Here is a 22148-nt window from a genome sequence, read left to right as displayed (position 1 = left end):
TTTTTTTTGACCACAATACAGTTGTTTGAATTACACTGAGATCGAAATTAACTGTGTGGTCTATTATCTTAAAATACATCATACTGACTTGCTTAAAAATTGTCATTTTCCAGCTGGAAATCATAACTTTATCTCAATACTCCAGATGTCCATGAAGTTTCAGCATATACACCTTTTCTGTATATTTAATACATAAATACTTTATTATATACAAATGTGCCACTGTTTATATATAATTTAGGTCATTTAAGCAGAAATTTTAGAAGCTGTCTGCTTAATGCATGGCATATGAATGTATGATTCTGGCACAACAATATACTTTCGTTGGTAGCAACAGAATTAGAAATGGTAATATCATCATATTTTCCACTCTAAGATTAATTTTGATATTCCAACCATCCACATTTCCCAGAAAATGTTTTCGGACAATAATTCTGGTTATGATCTCAGGCAAATGGAGATTGTTTAGATAAGAAAAAGGGGAGCAAGCTTGTTTAGGACAGAAAACTGAAAAATCAGTTAACAGCTGCTTTTCTCTTTATTGTCATAAAGATGGTTCAATTCTAGCAACATCAGTCATCTCATCAACAATACATATTTCAGTACTTAAAATTTTCCTTGCATTTGCATTTTCCTTTTAGTCAATGTTGCATTTTCCTTTTAGTCAAATCAGCAACAAGAACATTGAAATGTTGCAGTTCACTTGCAATTTTTTAATGTTGACAGTAGAGACTCTAAATCCCTACCAGTTCAACTTTTCACTCCATAGGACACAGGCTCAACCTTATTCTTTGATTTTTTGCTAAATTACATAAAAGTCTCCTCTCCCTAAATGGGCTAAAGCAACACAATTTTGGTTCCCATCATCTTCTGACTTTCCTGGCTGATGACAGAAATACTTCAGGTCACCTCTGATTGGAAAAGATAAATCCTGTGAGATTACTACTTTCAGCTCATTCTGTATCTTTAGTCTGACTATTTGCAAACCTACTGTCCAATACCTCTAAAATTATTTACAATAATACTTATTTTATTTTCCATCATAATCACACACAATATTTATTTTTTTAATTACAGAGAGATAAGGTTAAAAAAATGAGGAAAATTTAGTATTGTAAATGGTGTGGTGAATACAGAAGAAACTTAGCTGTCTCCAACACACTTATGTTTACCCAACATGTGCCGAGAGAAAGTCAGAGTGTCTTGTCTTGGGACTTTTTTATTCTCATTGCCAAGTCACATGGCGATGTGCCCAGCCAACAGCATAACACAAATGACCATCTATGGCCCTGTCAATGGTAAGTATACTACTACAGCAACTGCCACTGAACTGCTGCTGCACCAGTCTGGGCAGAAGTAAAGACCAGATTCAGGGTATGTCTACAAAAGGCTGGCAGGCAAACGTGAGGTTGCTCTACTCTCACACCAAGCTTGACTTGAGGCCACAGGAATATACATGCCTATAAGTCAGGGTTTATTAGCTCAGGACAGCACTAATTCCATTTGCAAAGCTTTTGATCAGCTTAGGGTCCAGACAAAGCAAATCCACGTCTGCTTGAAAAATAACATGCAGACATAATCATTATCACATCAGCCCATGTAGCAAAAAACATAAGGACCTTCTTAGAGTAAAATTTCATTCCAATGGTAGAGATGCATGATCCTTGTCTGCAAAGGAATGTTCTCCACCTCAGAGCTATTCTTTTAACAGCAGATACTGCCCTATACTATTTATTGAGCAGATGTATTCTAGGGATGTGTTCTTATGAAGAAGAAAAAAATAAAAAGAATAATCAATTCACAAGTGTTCCTTTACAATGACAGCGGTGGAAGCTCTACATAGGTAAGTCCCTGAAAGATAACACTGTTATGCCACAGATATAGAGAGTCCAGCAGTCAAAACTGTGCAAGGGAATCAGTCTGTTACGTTGCCCTCATCAGTAGGGAAACAAAGAAGGGAATTAAAAAGAGTTCAGGTTTTTGGATGAGATTACAGGAAAAATCAGTTTAATTGTAATTACATCCTCTTTCCAATTAGCTGAAATATGTTTTGTAATCCCAGTGTTTTAAAGGGCACATGTGCTTTCAGGGAACACGGCAAGCTTGTCTAAACAATAGAGAATAAAACTTATTTTCTCATGCAGAGTTTTTGGTTTTACCAAATAATTAATTATAACAATGTCAGAATGAACATTTAAAAGTAAATTTTTAATAAAATTCAGACAGTGAATGGCAAAAGTAAGCAATTAAAAAAATTATAACTAGGATAAAGTGAATATTGAGAAATTTCATCAAGTCTCTGCAAAGCAGGCCTAGTAGCGCATAAATATTTTCAAAAGGTCTGCTTCAGTATTTGTGATTTTTTTTTTTCAAAACCAGATATTCTTAACCAAGATTTTTATATACATTTTTGGATGTTCCAACACGAGTGCTAAAAACAGTTAAAGAAATGCAAACAGTAAAGTAATAACATTTTAATGGAAGCACACGCTAGTTGCAACAGAGGTGAGGTTTCTGGCCCGCATTGCCTGTAAGAACAGTTGCATGCACGGGTTTGGTTCTGAGCACTTGGAACCTGCTCAGCAGGTGATGACTTTCAGAGGTAAAAGATAGTAACAAACATTTGAAAACAGACGTTCAAAGGGAAGACTAGAGACGTTAGGTTCCTTGGTAGGCAACTACAGAATACTAGCTTTTTAAAAGCAAACCACTCTGATTGTATGAGAAAACAGTGGACAGGGATGATCAGAATCTTCTTTAAGAATGCAAATATATATGGCATATTTTAATAGTCATGAAATCATGTTCTGAGGTATGCACTTGGTTAAGATTATAATAGGCCATTTTATCTTTTTATCCCATTTTCATAATGTTGTTTCTTCCCAATACCTTCTTTCTATCACATTGTTTTGAAAACTAAAAGAGAGGTCCTCAACTTTGAGAACTACATTTGGATTTCTTCACAATGTAATTTAAGGGTATCCACCACATTTATCAATGTCTGAGAGTTTTTAAAACAACAACTTAAGCTAGCACTGAGTTAACTAACACCTGCAATGAAAATAAATACTCAGAACCCAAAAGTAAAACTAAACTGTCCACTGAAGAAGTATTTACTCATTTTTAGAAGTATTAAAAATGTACATCTATGACAAGTCTAGAAGGTGAAGCAAAGGGAGAGCAGATGCCCCTTTTTACAAAAATCGCAAAGTATTCAACACACAGACAGCCTTCAGGCTGTATTAATACAAATACAGTTACTCAAGCATTAAGTTTCCTGATGCTGAACAATCCCTTATATTGTGAGAAAGAAATGCAGACTGTTATAAATCTTGCAAGGGTTCACATTTATGTAAGACTGGAATTATCAGTTAAAATAAAAAGGAGGGAGGAGGCGGAACAAAAACCAGCACCAGGTTTGGTGCAAACATTCAGAGATATTTTTGTCTACACTAACAGATTTCAGGGAGGATGCAGTTTGTCACTACAATCTCATCCTCATGCTGAATAACTAGAGAGCTGCAACTAGCAATCATCTGCACCAGCTGCAACCTTTTAATGTTTCTATTATTTGCCCTTCAAAGCTTAACAATTTCAAAATGTAGATTCATGACAATATTTTCTATATTTCAGGTTAATATAGAGGAGTGTTTATCATTAATATCACTGTAACCTAATACGCTTTCAGAAAAAAACAGCATGGTGCAAGAGTTAACACAGGTTCTGCATGAAGCACACTGTGAAACTACGCTTGACTTTTCATCTGAGAAACTTCATACACACAGAAGAGAAATGTAAACCATCTGCATTGTTTGTGAACTCTCTTGTAAGGAAATCCTGCTGTAATTTGGCTGTTAAAAACTTTTCTGGCTATCCTAAAAAGTGGCAGTTGTACCTGTGCCCATTTTCCATTATGGTTTGATTATCTGTCAAAGGCATCAAGGTAATTTTTGTACTAAGGAAACCAACAGTAGTGATAGTGCCAGTATTCAGTGAACACAAGCAATTCTGTTAGAGACAGGAACCATTTTTCATCTCCCTATACCACTGCAGGGATATTTTTCAAAACATGCACTGGTGAGATAACACCTTTAGCCTGGGTACAGAAAGGGAGGAAATTGTGCTTTTGTGCACATTCATTGTTCCCAAAAGTCATAAAGACACAATGCAGCTTTAGCAAAAAGGCTAAACTTCATATCTCTGGTAGGGTTAGAACATAAGAAGTAGTCTGGTAGTCAAAAATCTGTCTGGCTTGGTAATTCAATAGTGTTACATAACCAGTGCACAGAACATCCAGTGATGGATATAACAGTTCAAAAATGACACACCTAACAAATTTTACTGATAAAGGAAGCAAAAAGTGTTATGTTATTAAGAGGTAAATTGTAACAAGGCATACAGAGCAATACAGATTCCAATTTACAGCTGAATTCGTCCAAAGTATAGGAAATCATGACTTGGAATGCAGGAATGAACTGGCCTGCAAATGGACAAATAGGTCTTCTGCCTCTGATTGTGCTATACCACATGGAAAGGTTATATTCTGTGCCAATTGGTATATATTCAAAGAAAATATGGGAAGAAAAATATATATCAAAGTTTGAAAAACTGTGCTAGCCTAAAACCAAAACTGAACAGAAGAAAAGATGGACAGCCACTCACTCCTCTTCTTCTAGATGTAGTGCCACTGGAACAGCATAGGCACAGTTGTGTCTTTTTTAAATTGTTTTAAATTTAACACATTTTATTAACAAGATGCTCTATAATTCATCACATTTTATCTACCACTGGCCACCAAAGTTAAAAGATTTGCTTATTTTTATGCCTACCCACCAACAGTTACAATGGGCTTAAAACTGGACCCCCATGCTTTCAATATTAACATTCCAGTATCTGGCAAGTGTCTGTTCTTCAGGTTACACAAAAAGACAACTACTTTGTACTACTGAAACAGATACTTTCATGAGGAATCAAAAAGAAAAAAAATAGATCCAGCTACTGGATGCCCTGATATTAAAGGAAGCACACTGTTGCCGTCAGTGTGTTTTTAGGAAAATTAAAACTTTAACTATGTTTTAAAAATAATTGAAGAAATTAAGGTAGCTTTAGAGCCTAAATTTTAGGCCCTTTTAGCAGCCATTCTGTATTCACAATCAGTTCTGACATTTGAGGAGGTCACTGCCTCATGTGAAGCTTGGATATTATCAGCTGACACATCAGTAGTCTGTTACTGAAACTCACTGGAGGTATCCTATTCTTAAAACACCAGGTGAAAAGGAACCACTGTAAAGAAATCAAAACATCAAACCTGGTGTTTATATGAAATAAATATATACGTCTAAGATTCTCCCACTATGACAACATGATTTACTTCAGGTGTCAGCACCAACTTAGTACCATAAAGTTCAAGTACTGTACCATTCTTGCTGATGTCCTATACACACAAAAATAACCCCATCAACAACATACACTAACTTTTAGGGAAGGAGGAGAAGCACCAGGAAATAACAGTAACTGCTAAAGACAGTAATCATCTTTCAGCCTGGTTCTCAAGAGCATTGGAAAGGAAAAATAACACTACAGCATTACTCACAACTTTTGTGACATTTATTCAACCAATGTAATCCTAACGCAGTTACATCTTGTGCTGGATCCAGTGCAGGATGCTATATCCCTGTCATGCAGTCTAGGTTGGTAATCTCACTGCAAATTATGGCAGTGCAAAGGAAGATAGTTAAAAGGACAAATAACTGCGTAGCCACTCTGCACGCTGCAAACTTCCTAGGGTATCTGAAGTTACTGCCGTATTAGGGATTGGTATTTTCCAGAGACATTTGCAGATCTATTGGTAGAATCTGTCCTCCCAGATGACCCCTTAGACAGCTATTTAAAAGCACTGGTGAAGCCCATGTCATGCATTAATTGGAGAAACAACAGACTTTCACTGCTTCCCTGCCATTGTTCTCTGGCACCTGAAACAACAGGGGACAAACAGCTACCCCCTCCATGTTACATAGCTGCTTGGCTCCGGCTGCAGTTAAGCGTTAGTTTAGATACGGACAAACTGCTTCAACTTTCTTCCCCAAATAGGTTAGCTGATAGACAAAGCTCTGGTTAAGTGAACTATTCACTTTGTTGCAAAGAAACTGAATATAAAAAATAGCTTAAGTGTCCTCAGTGTTTGCACATTTTGCAGCATTGCACATAAATATTTCTGCAAAGAGTTGGCAAATTCTCAATCTATTCATGCCCAGCAGACTCTTTGTGGGCTACTAGTCCCAAAGCAGAATAAAAACTGCAACATGACTGGCAAAACAGCAGCAACAGAATATCGTAGTAAAATGAAAACACTTGAGAGTGTAACATATGTACCTTATGTAAGCTATTGCATTTAGAAGACCAAAAAGAACTCTTTGTAGACTTGGCTATGAAAGTAGACATAACTTTATCTGCTCATGTAGACTGATAACATCTTTTTGGTTTATCACATTTTTTTTTCTATTAGCAACTTGCATCGATTTCAGTGATACCTGCCTGGTGAATACTTCTGTGACCTATTTTGTATCAGGAATAATCTTTCAAGATGTGGATCTCCATTCATCTTGCTGAACTAATTCTGAAAATAAAATAGAGTTTATAGGGCATTGTCACTTCTTATGTGACCAGAAATGTACTTAAGAAGTGTGAGTTTTGGGGTTGGTTTTTTTTTGCTTATAAAAAGGCATCTTCCCCAAAGTACAGAAGAGTCAAGAAAAATTATGATACTCAAAAAGTTGCTAAAGCACCCTTAGATATGCAGAGATACTGCTTATTATAACTACATGATAAACATAATTATAATGAAAATGCCTTAGGCAAATCCTAAGGACTAAGTAAACTTGCAGCCTTACTCCATGACTGAATTCTACATCTCACTGTTAATTTTCTCATTGCTCGTTATAAAACAAAAAATGAATACCTACCAGGAGAATTACTGAGCAAAGTCAAAATCTACCCACCACATACAGATGTCACTGCAGTCAAAATATACTTTTAAACATTCAGAATATATTCTGCTCCTGAACAGACTGAACAGACCTGATCAGAACTAATCACATTCCTTGTCATCAGAAAGAGAAATAACATATCCTGAAATTACACACTTTTGGACACAGACACTCAACTTGAATTAGCTTCTTGCAACACATAATTTTAAAAAGTAAGATGTAAGTGGTAAGTAGATGAAGTTATTTTACAGTGAGAATATAACATTTTTTTAACTGATAGCTAACTGCACAGCACATTGTTCTGAAAAGCTTAAATGGAATACCTTACATATAAAAGACAGAGCAAATAATTGCTTTTGTACTTTCGAGTGAAAATACATTCCATAAAGATGATTCACTTCAAGTACTATTTATTGTTTAATATATCAAGTAACCTTGAGTATGGGAGACTTATACAGTAACGACTTCTTCCCTGCATTAAGCTATGCCTTAAGTGATGTATAATGACCTAAAAAAGAAGGAATCATGCAGGTAAATTGCATAATGAGAAACACATGTTATGGCCAAATACTGTGACAGTGATTCTGAATGGCTGGTCCCTTCTCTAAAACTGTTTTGAATCTTGCTTAACTCTTAGTGAAAGGAGTCATCCTTTTTTTTCCCCCCCAGAGAAAACAAGAGGAAGGACCAAGTATCATCTTTCCCATCTAAAATAGTAACCAACACGGTGAGTGGCCAAAACCAAGGAACCACATAGACTGGTACTTCTGCTAACGGGACGGTAAGGACACATCTACGTCTGTGCTTTAGCTTGGATCCGAAATGTGCTTTTGAAGCAAATTTCCAAGTGTCCCCATTTACTTGTTCTCCAGTTTGCATTCTAGAGAAGCCTCTCAAGAGCGTGAATGGAACTGATTTCCTGTCAGGTGAAATGAATGTAACAAATCCAGCCACTAACGGGCTTCAGTCCGTGGGAGCACACTACAGCTAGTCCAAAGTGAAAAAATAAAACCCCAAACTCAGTGACTCTGAAATGTGTAGTGTAAATATCACGCCTTCAGTATGGTTTTTTTCCACTCTACAAAGCCACTCTTGTTTCTGTGTACTACTTGCTAATATGTATATATGCTATACATACAGATGAGTTGTATAAACTAGCATGAGGTGTCTAGCTAAACCATACAAGCTAGAAGGCATTTAAAAATAAGTGTGCATACCACAAGAGATTCTGGCTTTAAATTTTGTATAAGCCTCAATTTCTGGGAAGTTAAAAACATGTCTTGCTAAACAAATATGCTAAAATTAATATCTTCATTTAATTTATAGGTCTTCTTGAAATATTTTAAAGGATACAGCATATTGATGTATAATAAAAATAGAGTATCATGCATATTATTTAACATTTACACATTCAGAGACAATGTATGGACTCATCCTAGACAGCAATTTTACTATTTTGTATGTTGTAGTACAGATTTTACTGTTTGATTGCCTGCATCTGACCTCCAGAATTCAATTAATTCCACTCCTTCCTTCTGACCTGCAGTAAAAACCTCCCAGACAAAACAAACATATCTTGATTGTCTTCTGTTTGATCACAAGGTAGTTTGGAAAAAAACTAGTTACAAAGAAAAGTGTATTCCTCAAGATTTAAACCCTTTTTGTCTGACAATTATGAAGGAAGATTCTCTCTTCATGGACTCATTATTTTGATGACTCATGCACCTTCTTATCCTGACACTGGATACTCTTGGAGAAAGAATATTGGCCTAGAAACAGCAGTTGTCTGATTTGAGGGTCTCAGGTTATATTTTCCCATATTTATTTCCTAAGATTAGATTTATGTTAAAACGAACGTTCCAGAACAGATAGTGAGAAAAGTGGTTTATCTATTTCTACACTGAAAGTCAATTTAGTTTATCTTGACTAACAGCAGTTTATGTTTTGCCTTTATTTAAAAAGTTTTTACAATGAATAGTGCTGTGCACAGTACATATATTGTTTCCCTAACATAACTACAGTACTTAGATGACATTTGAAAACTAGGGGTAAATAACTGTAAATTGAAATGAAAAAAAAAAATCTATGCTTCTGTTATTGTAAATGCTAATGAGATGTAAAAGTAGCAATACACATCTTAGACACTGAAGTATCTCTTCAAGTATCATAACAACTTGGACTCCAAGCTATCCTTTACCTCACAAATAGCTGAGATAGAAAAAAAGGAAAATCTTATCTGGCTGTGGTTTAATAAACAATCTATAGCTCCATATCGAAAATGTAATTTTGGACTTGCAGGTTACCTCAAAGACAGAGGGCTTTTGACAATACCAAAATTGGCTGCACTACAGCCAGCATCATTGTGGATCATACGGTTCTGCCTGTATGAACCACGAGATTCCACATGATCCTCAGTTCCTCTCAGCAATACTCAGATTGTGGTGTAATGCTGGTTGGTCTGTCTTCAATTTTTCTTCTCACTGACCTCCCTTCTCTCTAACTGCTGCCTTCTCATATGTCTCCTTGCCTCTTCCCTTGGGCTGTTACCACCACTTCACCACACCTTGTGCGCTCCAGAAGTGCTGCCTAGGGTGTATGATACCAAAATTCATGACTTTACTTTTTACCTCACTTCATATGCTAGCTTCTCTAGAAAAGCATGCTTCGCTCTTCGGAGAACACCGGCCTAAAATACCCTTGTCTGCTACAGTTTTCTACTGTGAACTAAAGGATGGTTATTCTAGGTGTTAGAACCCGCATGACCCTTGTGTCTCTGGGCCAATTTACTAAAGCTACTCTGTGGTCACAAATAAACAGAACATTGATCCTGTTTCTCATTTGAAGGATCTCTATATTCCTTTTCTGTTTCAGGGAGAAACCTCAAACAGCACTGAACAGAAGTGTCACACAATAACAAAAGCATTAGCTAATGGATTAGACAATTCATACAAAATACGATGATAATTTTTTGCAGAACAAGTGATGATTACATAAAAGTCAAAAAGCTATAGACAGCAGAGAACATTTAAACATTTAAAAATATTGTAGTTTTTGACACAGAGGGCAAAATAAGGCAACAACATTTATGTTCTCTGACTAGGTATGCAGTATATCAGGGAAAGTGGGTACTCAGATGTACAGAAAGGCTGAGCTGCTTAGTATTTTTGTTTGGAGGAAAATAAGCTTGTTACCCTAGAGTCATTCTCTTTTGCATGCCAAGACTCTAACGAGCCCCTCCACTTAGACTTACCACACTAATTATATTCTCACGCCCTGAAGGCAATGGTGTCTGAAGCTGTCCATTTTTCGGTCATTTCATAAACCTTCAGAGACTGCAGTTTTCCAAATGGATTTCAAGACTTCAATATTAAAGTAACTTAAATAATAACTAATCCACCAGGCCTTAGTTTTGAAAATGGGGAAATAAACTTTGCTAAGCAAGAACTGATAGCACATAATTCTTGCTGTACACTGTCCAGGCAATACTTCTCAGATTAGTTATGTCTGATCTTCTACACTAGGGAGAACTTTTGTCCTCAAGAGCCTAATACTAGGAATGGCATCTCATGATCCAAGGTTTTTTGTTTTGTTTAAATTTGTTTTATGTTTAAAATCTGATATTTGAAATTAAGAGGAATCCATAAGGCAAAAGGTCCAGCTTGATTAACATATTTCATAATTGCAGGAAATGTTTTCTGACCCTTAGTTGACTCAAAATTTTTTCTCATTATTTTTTAGCAGTATGATCTACTTCCCTAATGAATCATTCAGAACGAAGGAGAAATGGTCTGCATACTTGGAAATAGCTACAGAATCTTGCAATCATTTTGAAATCCTCTATATATTAAATAACTTAATATTCTCAAAACAAGCTCCAGATGTGTAAAACAATGATACTTGATTTGCCTTTTTCTTCTGGCCTTGCAGCACTTCAGATTGCTGTCATGTTGCTCTAAATCTTCTGTTCGAAAGGAGACACACAGGCAAATTTTCTCATCATCTCGTCTTTGGCATCTCACTGACATGAGTAGTAGTACAGCATCCTAGATAGCCAGTGAAACCTCCAGAGTGCAGTTTCGAGTGTGTAAATTAGATGCTAAATGTCAGAATGTATGAAGACCCTCTTAAAGAAGCATCTTTAGAAGTCATCCCATTAAACACAGGCTTCAAAATGAAGACAGGCGACTCAGATTTGAGCAGAACACACATAAAATGTTCAACACATCCTCAGTAATGCAGATAAAAATAACGCTATCCAGAATTCTTTCCCCTGCCCACAACTTAGTAGCTCATGAGTCAACTGCAGATCTCGTAATACACCACATTGTTTCACAGTCACACTGGACTTAACAATTAATTTATTAATTTGAAAGTACCTTTTTTTTTTTTTTCATACACATTATGTAGTTAACTAGTATGACAGCTCTTGATGGGGAATATTCATTTAGGCAAACTTAATATCAGGGAGGATCCATAGTTCCAACACTACCACACCCAGCTAGGGTCACCATGTAGGAGTAAAATAATATAAATATAATATAAAAGGTCAAATTGTTCAACAGCATTTGGAAGTAACATTGTTAGACTCAGGAAGAAATCTTGTGATTATTTATCAACATCATCAGCTGTAGAACAAAGAGCTGAACATTAACCACGCAAAAAAAAATTTACTCATTAAAAAGGGGGCTCATTTACTCATTTAAAAAGTAGTCCTAAAGGAAATTCAGATAAGGTAATCAACAAAAGATAAGCCAAGCTGATTTTAAACATCACCAAAAAAAAGTGCAGTATTGCACTGTATTCCGTATGAAGATGAATACAAATATTTCAGACCAGAAGATCAGACTGGAATGTGTATGGCAAGATTGGCTTTAGTCACATAGGTTAAATGTGAGAACATCTGCGTTGCTAAGACGAAAGACTCAGATCAATGTAAATAACTTCCTCATACTTTGTGTTCTTTAAACAATCAGCAAAATAGTTCAATTAGAATGTTAAACAATGCTTTTCAGCACAGAAATACATATGTTGCAAGTATACATGCTAAAAGATACCCTAGAGTCTTTCTATTCACCAGGAGCAAATCTGGTATTTACTTTTCCCAAGTTCAACCTGTTTTATTTCAATAAGATGCCCCCAAATCTTTTTATAATTATTTCCATTGCATATAAACATAATCTCCTGGTATTAGTAAATTAGCTTTGCTAAATATAGCAAGAAGCACTCATGTTTTATGGGGCATTTTCTTTGGTATGCAGCTAATATAAATAAAATGAGCAGAGAGAAGTTGGCAGTGTTCCACTGACATTACATCACTTTTCCTTAATAGGAAACCTCTCTGCAACTTAACATCTTGCTTTAAACACTAAGAAGTGTCCACAAAGTCTTCAGTGAGGATCATCATATAAGGCCAGTAGTTAGCTACAGAGGACTAGAACATAGAGCTGGAGTTCCCGGTACAACATCAAAAAGAGAAACTCTATTGAAAACCACTTTTAAATTGTCACCAACTGCAGAGCAAGAATGTTGCATAATCTCTAACAAAAGATACGTGTGAGATGTACATAATACCAGAAAAAAGCAAGGGATGAAGTTCTAATTCCTATAGCTGTACTATAGTAGACTTGGGATTTCCTTGAGGAACCTTAGAAAGCTACAAGTTAAAAAGAGAGGTCTTAATGCACTAGTCAGAAGCCGGACAGAGAGACAAACATCTACCAGAGTTTTATTTGCTGCTTACTCTTTGTGATCCAGAGAAAGAAAAACCTGGTATTTTATGGTACCGTCCCTCATCTCTAGTATGACATTATTTTAAATAAATTAGTTAATTATTGTAAAATATCATATGATATTAATTTACTAAGAGCCAGATGTCACCACCTATACACATGTTGAACTTTTCACCACAAACAACAGGATTGCTTGATTGTACACAATAAAAATAAATTAAATGTGGAGCAAAACCCAGCGGACCTATAATTTTTTTTTTTTTTTGAGAAAAAGACAGTCCTTGCACTCAGTTTCTTGCATCCATTACTGAGACTGCTCTTCATCTTTCAGTATATGACACAAACAATAAAGTCTAGTAATCAACATAGTACGTGAAGAATAAAAGTGCCCAGAGAAATTTATATTCATGATGCAATTAATGTAAACATAAATCCCAGTTATTGTATTCCTAATACGCAATTGCTGAGCAATAATCCAACTCCTGCTTCAAGTCTGCATGCAGTATTTGCTGGCATGGAATTTTATTGAGAGCATAATTTATTTAGGCACTGTCACACACATACACACAAACACAAAAATGTATTTACCACAGCACAAAAAGTCAGGGTAGGTCATTTTGTCCTCTGCTTTTTCCAAAAAAGTTTCAGAGGAGTTCAATGCATGTCTCCTACTGCTTTTAGTTGCAGCTGTGCAACATACAATCTTTGTAAATTTACAATAAATGTTGCCATATTTATATCAGTGACTCTCAGGAGAGAAAATGCTAATCAAGTGAAGGTGTGCAGCCAATAAATGTAAGATGGAGTACACTGAATACCACTGTGAATGCTCCTATTTAGGAATCGCGTGGTCTTACGATACCAGAGATTCCCTGTCCCCCTTACTCAGTAAGCCATCCCCAAATACTTCTCTATGCCCCTCCCTGTTCTTTCACATCCAGTTGTGATGGCACAACAGATTGGGACCCTTATAGCAGAAAGGGCAAGTGAATTAAAAGTTGAAAGTAACCCTAGAATTTGAGTGGATTGGTGGTTTTGTTTGTTGGTTGGCTTTTTGGCAGTTTTGTCTTGGGGCTTTGGGGTGGTTTGTTTTGTTTTGTTAACTTGGATCTGTTCACTGCTTCAGATTGAAGAGCAGCCACCCAAAGGGTTCTGCAGGTGCAACAGAAGGTCCAGTCTGAAAGCCAGACCCACCACGGCTCCTACTGCCAGGGAGGAAGTCCCTCCCAAGGTAGGCTTTGTGAAGCCACACCTTTAGTTTGTAATCGTGAAGGATAAGAAGGAACTTCTATATCTAATTCTGAATGGCAGCGTCTGAACAAGATCTTTAGGTCTTAATTCACACATACATTTTTAATTCAACTGCCCTAAAATTAATGAAGTCTTTAATGGATGTAAAGCCAAAGTTTAGGTTACAACAGAGAAAAGTTATTTCATCTCCATCACTGCAACTATCTAAAGATTTCAAATGGAGGATATTTGTGCAACATTAACACACTGTTTTCAAGTACACAGGACAGACCTTCATTTCATAAAAAATGAAAACATGTAACTTAAGACTTGATTGCCTGAACGACAAAGGTATAAAATAGCAATATTCACTTGACCAGTTTCATCTTTGCATACTTTTGTTGATCTGTGAATTGGCTACTTACTCAATAATTATGTTTTCTTTATTCTAAAACTATATGCACAATTACTATCATCAGTCAGTGCTCATTTTCTGAAATATCATTTTGGCAGTGGTTTCAGCTAATGCCTAGTTTTCAGAAAAGGTCAGGGAAAACAGAGGAATTTAGACTCGAAACACAATTTTAAATAATATGGCAGCTATACTTATCTAACATTAATCAAATCTTAGTTACAATAAAACCTCACCAAAACCTGCTGATTGGATGACACAATTCCTGCTAAATAAGATAATTCTCCGTTAAGTTTCAACTATTGTACTGTGTTGCACTGTCATTTTCAAAACAGAGAAAACATCTGTTAAAATGAGCTGTAACGGAAAAAATTCAACTGCGAGTTTCTCGCTCATCCATTCTAGCACTATTATTATGCAAGTCAGCCTACTATATATAGCAGCCACAAGAGGAGCTGATATGCTAGCTGGGCATGTACATGTTGAATCTATCATCTTTTTCTTTTATCACAGAAAACCCAAGCTGCAACAGCTTTCCAAACTTGTGTAAATGAATTCAGGAATTCAAACCAGTAGTCTGCGTGTTCAGGCACAACGACATTCAATTGAAACTAATGGGAGCAATGGTAACAAGTAGCTCTGAAAATAAGGCAACTTTTGCATTAATTTAATTTAATTCAAACAAATTTGAAAAATTACATTTAATATTTCATCCATGTATTATAATAATTTGTTTCAAATTTTAGTTTGTGCTTTAGGACTATTTTTTTAAGGTGAATTAAGTATCTCAGTAACTAGCCTTTATTTAAATGGCACAGAAATACTTGGAGATGCAAAGGTTTCATAACCAGGTCCCCAATTAAGACCAATCAGTAGTGACAGAGATGGAAAACATCTGATTATAGCCTTCAGTAGTATGATTTAAGTGAGTTAATCTCCACTGTCTTCCCAGAAAAGTTGTCACAAAGTCTAAATATACTACCTTTCATCTCACCCTTTATTAGCAGATTTAAGCAGTGAAAACACAGAAACTTTCATGCCTGGAAGATGTCACTATATGTAAGAGAGTGTGGTAAATTTTGTGGATGTTAACTCAGTGTCCCTGGTGTCACACTGGAGTCTTTTCCAAGTTTCAATTAAATATTCAGATCACAGGGAATGCTCCTAATGGCATACAAATCCAGGTAATTTAAATAACAGCGATGAATGACATCATCCGCTTCAAAAATTGGAATAGAAAAACCTTCCTATTACAGGGTGTGGCAGAACTCATGCTGTCTTCAATTGAACTTTGAAGCTATGAACAAAACAGAGCATTAGTTCTCTTTATTCTTGATCGAGTACCTTTGCACTGAAAAGCACAAAATCCTCCCATTGTTGTAGAAGATACCTAGACAGCATTTTCTGAGTTTACTACCTGTACTTGCAGTGCTGGTTCTACAGCAGGGGAGGAAGGAGGAGGAGGGGGAAGGGGGGTGGAGATTCCCAGAATAAAATAGTTAAACAAATCACTTCAGGTATTGAAGATACAGCTTCATTATCTGCAGAGCAAAGAATTAACATTACTAGAGCATTTGTTTTTCGTAAGTAGCACATATGCCATAGGCAGATGTAATTGGCCGTATATTTTGCAGAGTGGTCTCCCAGTGATGTAGCCTGGGGAATCTGTCAGAGCGTGCCACAGCTCCTTCAGCTTGTATGTTCAGAATTTCCCTCAAATAAAAATGGGGCAAATGGGGGAATCCAGTCTTGTTTCAACATCCACCGGCTCTTGAGACTCAGCACCGTAGGCTACACTCTGCAATGCATTTGTACTATGTGATGCAGGCACCAAGAATGACATCACATATTAATGTACTAGATGTTCTCACAACATCAGTAGAATTTGTTCCTAGTACCGCCATTGAACGAAAAGTGTTAAAATATTGTCCAGTTTTCTCCTAAAACCCCTTTTTAATCCATACATATTCACTTATATTCTTACTCTGGAGGCCTTCCCTCCAGTCTTCAAGTTTTCTTCAAGTCTCCGATACAGAATTTCATATCATTAGCTAATTGATAAAAGGGAAGAGAAAGCACCATCCTCCCAGTGGATAACTTGTTTTGCTAAATGACCATGGAAAAAGCAATAATATGCAATTTGCAAAGATCTATGTCTATTTATAATAGTGCAATTTCAGCTACTATTAACATATTCTAGCATCTTCTGTGGTTCACACCATCTAAACTTGCTTTGTTACTCCTACTTGGTGATTTGACTGCCGGAGCTACAGGAAAGCTACAAAGATAGTAACTCTTGCCAGTCCAGAGAACTGTAAAAAAATTACTAATTTTAGATTAAAATATGAATTCTGCTTTGCAAAACTAATTTAAGAAGACTGCAAGCCAAAATAAAGTAAATCTTGAGAAAGCTCACACAATGAAGCCTCAGAAAAAACTGTACCACTATCAGGTGAATAACAATTTCAAATGTCTAGAAATATTATATAAATCAGAAGGTATCTCCTTCAATACCAGCTAAATTAACAGTGCTTTAACAGCCACTTGTACTAATTCTCTGCACTAGTTTTAGCCCACAGTACTGCAGTTTAGAAATGTTGCTTTTTCCTCTGTTTGGGACTAGGAAACCAAAGATGAAGGAATCAGTTGAGCTGGTCTATAGGCAGAATTATACCAGAATAGATAACCTTACCACAACAGGTACTCCAAAACACATGCACGCACACACTTATACTGGAACAGAAGCAGCCATGTTTAGAGCTAATGAGGTAACACTAATTAAACTTGACACTTTCTAGAGACAACATTTATAACTTTGTGTTATTCCCAGCCATAGCTTGACTTGACATAACCCGAATGTGATGTACAACAGTATAATTTCTGATTGCTTATCCTTCAGTTTCTAGGCCAGTGTGTAAATTCATTGACAACAGTAAAAGTAATCCTAATTTTACTGTGAAAAAAAGATCCAAATATGCCATAGATAAATCTCAAGAGTCAGCACCTCAATGCAAATTTGATTAGAAAGGCAATTATTCAAAAACAGTGGAAAATATATACTATTATCACCGCAAAACTACTAATATTTTCTGAAAAAAGGGGAACTTAAATTATTTAATTAAAACAAAAACATGGCAGTTTAGTTTAAACATATGCCCTTGTCTCCACAACACACCAATCTGCACATCAATGTGCAGGAATCGTACAGGAATCTGTACAATGCAAGACCTGTAACAGATAACAAGAGTATCAGGCAGAGTCAGCAGTTTACAGGACAACCAACTAATTTCGACCTGAATGTATACATCCAAGAGCATCCAAACAAAATTCTTAAACACTGAGCTGCTGTTCAGACCGGCTAGGGAAATAAGTTTTTCTGTGTCTCACTATCTGAAAAGCCCCTTCACCATCTCTTTCCTCTCCTTTACGCAGCATGAGGCAGTTACCTCTACCAACTATGAAACACATACGAAAGCTTCAATTATTCTACAAACTTTGCCAGAAGTCAGTGGTTTTAGCAAACCCTAAATTTTCCAAAATGTAGGGCAATTAATTGAGGAACTAATCATATTGGTAGCCTTCTTCCTTTTTAAGTGACTCTGGACAAAGACATTTTCAATTTCATACAAAGCAGTGGACAACCTATAACAAAACTCTTGAGGAATCTGAGGTAATTAAACAGAGGAAGCATTTGAGAACAGTCTCAACAACCAACCACAAAGATTAACCTCAGTAACTGAGGAAGCTTGACAGCAGATTTCTGTGATTCTTCCTCTATCATAAAGACCATCAATGATGACAGAGAGACAATTTCCCTAACTAAGAAACACATTAAGTATTATTTAATTATGACTTTGTGAAGAATGTAATCTCTTGGACAAGCTTCTTCTTTCTGGTCTCACTCTCTGTACGAGGCCCTGGCATTTTTTAAACATTTCTATTAATTAAAAAGGCACTATTCACATGTTTTACAAACGTCTCCCAAACATCCCAGTTTCACTCTAACCAGTCAATCCTCTCTTACTCTGCATAACCAACTTTGCTCTGCCAGTACTGGAAATTCTGGAAGACATACCAAACCTTTTGGAAAAGGGGAGGATACTTAGTAAAAATATTAGCCACCCCAGAGCTCTGTATGTTCGTACAAATTCACTCAGCCCCCCCAAACTTTTATCTGCTGCAGATCAGCTTCTTGCTTAAATGCATTCCAATTCTATTCTGCTCTGCTTTTTATCAAGGAGCACATTACTTCAAATATTAGCATTGTAAACAGTTCCTCTAATTCAGTACAAGAACAAGAATTCACTCAGCAAACAGGGCCTGTCTTTTGCATTTGTAGACACTAATGCTTAAAGCACAAACATCTATCTTCCTAATCCAAAAAAGAACATAATGGGAGCACTGTGTTTTAGTTGAAACCGGTAATTGGCCTCAGTGGCCCACAGAGCTCTTTTGTAGTTCATTATAATTAACTGTCCCTAGGTCACTTCTCTTTTCTAGTCACAATCTACCACCAAAAAAGTCAAAAGTTTGTACCCAACAGGAATGTTAACTTTACAAAGTTACAGAAGTACTACAAAACACTCTTCAAAGAGTGCTCAAAGTGCAGATGAAACAGCCTTGGCTGGCAGTTTAGAGGAGGAGCAGACTCCAGTCAGAAGAGGATGAAACCAGAAGTATTTTATTGCCTTTTAGTAAAACAACATGCTAAATCTAGCATTAAAAATATCAATGCTTTTTCTGAACCAAACATTTCACCACACAAAGAGCCATGCCCACAGATAACAATCAGATCCTTGTAAGAAGTGTAGGAACGGCTTGCTTCATCTCAAGACACGCATGGCAAAAGAACCTGAAACTAATTGATAATTATAACATTTGTGCTCACATGTTAATGCCCTGATTTATTACTGCAGTCTGTAACAAACAGAACATCCAGTACTTGTGTGTCTGTTTCTGGGGTCTGAATTTCTTGATACTCCTGTGAACCCGCAGAACCCCCACAATCATTCATTTGCGATAAGAAAACTTCCAGTGATATACCATAGACCAGCTGGATATGCTGAAGCTTAGACAGGCAATTGCAAAACCCTGCTCCTTTAAAACGACAGCTCATGCTCCAGAAAGCATCGCTCCCGTCCTTAAAAGATTCCTCAGAGTTGAAATCAGGTCCTTGATCTTGGGCAAGCTGACATGCGGTCAATGATGAGCTTCACCATCCTGGGAATGGTTCCACTATACGCTGCTCTGCGTACCACACGACGCGCCTTTGACATCAAGACTAGATTACTGCAATATGTTCCAGCAGAGAAGGCTCTTGTGTTGCTTGCAGCTGGTTGCTGACAGCAGCCATACAATTGGTGGGAAAGCAAGGGAAACGTGGCAAAGAGATCCTGATTTCTGAGTCTTCTGCTCATTTTTCTGGGTATTTCATATGATTCAGAAAAATGTCATTATCCACATTAATTGACTCTTTGTACCTATCCATTAGCATGACCACTAAATTTTGAAGGGATGTGGACACAGGAACATAGAGTTTTAGAATCAGTTGTATAATTTTTGTTTCTAAAACCTCATAAAGACACTGTTCTTTATGGGCCAGAGACAACCATACAACTAACCTCACAGTCAGCAGCTGAGGGTTCATTCTTTGAGAAAATGTTGACATATCATTCTGATTTTATGTTAATAGGCACTCCCTTTTTTCTCTCCATCTATGTGGACAAATACACACGCAACACTCATCTAATTCAGTTGTACGTACATGAAAACAGCTTCTAACCTTAACTTTTTTTCCCTGAAAGCTCTGTGTCCTGTGAAGACAAACGTTCCTGAAATACAACTGACATGAAATTTTTTTTCTTCTTTTTTTAAAAAGAAAGATGATGTTTAGAAGGTATTTTAATGCAAAGCAGAAAATGGAAGCAATCATTTTCCAGAATTTCCTGATGAACAACTTAAGAAAATGTTAAACAGTTAATAACCTCAAAATCTCTAGCAGAAACTGCAAAACCCACTAAAGATGAAAGAATGGAAACCACATGTAACATCCTAGAGACTCATAAGACAACATAATGTACTTTCAATATAGTTTGAACTTCCGTAGTCTCACTTTATAAATCGGATTTCATATGTCTGCAGAAACTGATAGAAGAGGTGTCTCTCTTTTTTACGTTACATACAGATCTCCAGACTTCTGTAAAGATAGAAAAACTATGAAGATTTATAGGAAATCATTATTTCCTCCCTAGAACATAGCCAAGCAGTATGGCAAACTATTTACTGCTTAAAAAACAGGCTACAAAGGTTATACGTGAAAGAATAAACATGTGATTTGGCGAGGACATTGAACCTAGGTGTGTGAGAATTATCATGGATATATGAAAATTACCAGGTAGCTTTAGAAACAGAACAACAATAGAATTTAGCTGTGTCAGATAAGGAAACATGTCTGTTGTGGAAAAAAACCCACAAAAGTCTCTGATTCCTCACTGAAAAGAATCTCTTGTTTATAGACCAAAATACACACTCTGGTGGCTTGTCAGTTGAGTAATACTGATGAACACTTCTGAACACTCTTCATGAAAATGTCTGAAAGACATTTGTAGCTATGCACCAACACCTCTGTCAGTGTGGATATCAATACTTCCTTTAAATTTTCTTTACATAATTCTGGTTTTAGGGACCTCAGATTTGCACAGAAGTAAATAGCACCATCTTGCAACAGACTCACCATCAGTAAGGCAATACTAAGTAACTCACACTTTCATTTAATTCCCTAAAAGCTTTGACAGGAAACACAGATCACACACAAATACAGATTGCATTAAAATACCCCATCCACAAAATATTATGACCACCTCGGGGGTTTTCAAAGCCCACTTGTACTAAAACATTAACTAGTTCTTTGGTCACCACAAAATACAGCCATAAATCAGGGTACCCTCCTGAAACCTTCAAACACTGAAAAGAAAGGCTTTATATTTCAGAGCCAAAATAAGTACAGTAAGGTAGGCTGGAAGAAATACAGCACCACTAGGTTTCTGTGCAAGAAAACCCTCATTCGTGCAAAACTTTCTATGTTGCCTTGGTGAATCTGCTTCACTAGCCAAAATTGGCTATTAAAATTTTTTTGCACTTTAATAGCTGCTTTAAAGAAATCATCTCTTTGAAGTCAGAAACATACATTTTACACACATCTGCATGTACATACACACATGGTCTTTGATACAGAACGGAAAGAAACAATTCTGTTTCTAGTGACTACTTTCATACTGTGTTTCAGCCTATTCAGAAGAATTAATTCAGCCATGGAGTAAAAATTTTAAAAGATGACAAAATCCAACTACAGAAATAACATGATGATCCCTTTTTAAGGTTAAGTCTTCCAAGTTATGAGTAAGGTGCAAAAATGGGCAGGAGCAAGCCCAGCTTAAAGCTTGGCTTAAAACCAGCAGGTTGGTTCTCCTGAGAAATGTTGCTCTAACACTTGCAGGTCTTGATTTAAACAAGATTTCTGTATTCAGTGTGGCTAGAGAACTGGGGTCATACTTTTTAAATGATTCTGTAGCAGAAGCAGCACCAAAAAAATCAAAATATCCATACTCTTTTTTCTATTCACTAGAGCCCAGGCAGGAACTCCTAGAGAAGTTTTTCCAGCCCATTAGATACTGCCTCCATGCATTTGTTGCTCTCTGAAGTGGATTCTTCTTCATCATAGGAGAAGAATTGTTTTTAAATTGCAATTTAAAAATTAAATCCAGATGACTCAATCTTCAACTACATTCAAAG

This window comes from Pterocles gutturalis, unplaced genomic scaffold (genome assembly GCF_000699245.1).
Source record: "Pterocles gutturalis isolate BGI_N339 unplaced genomic scaffold, ASM69924v1 scaffold4476, whole genome shotgun sequence".
NCBI lineage: Eukaryota > Metazoa > Chordata > Aves > Pterocliformes > Pteroclidae > Pterocles > Pterocles gutturalis.
Note: the sequence above shows the minus strand (reverse complement) of the source record.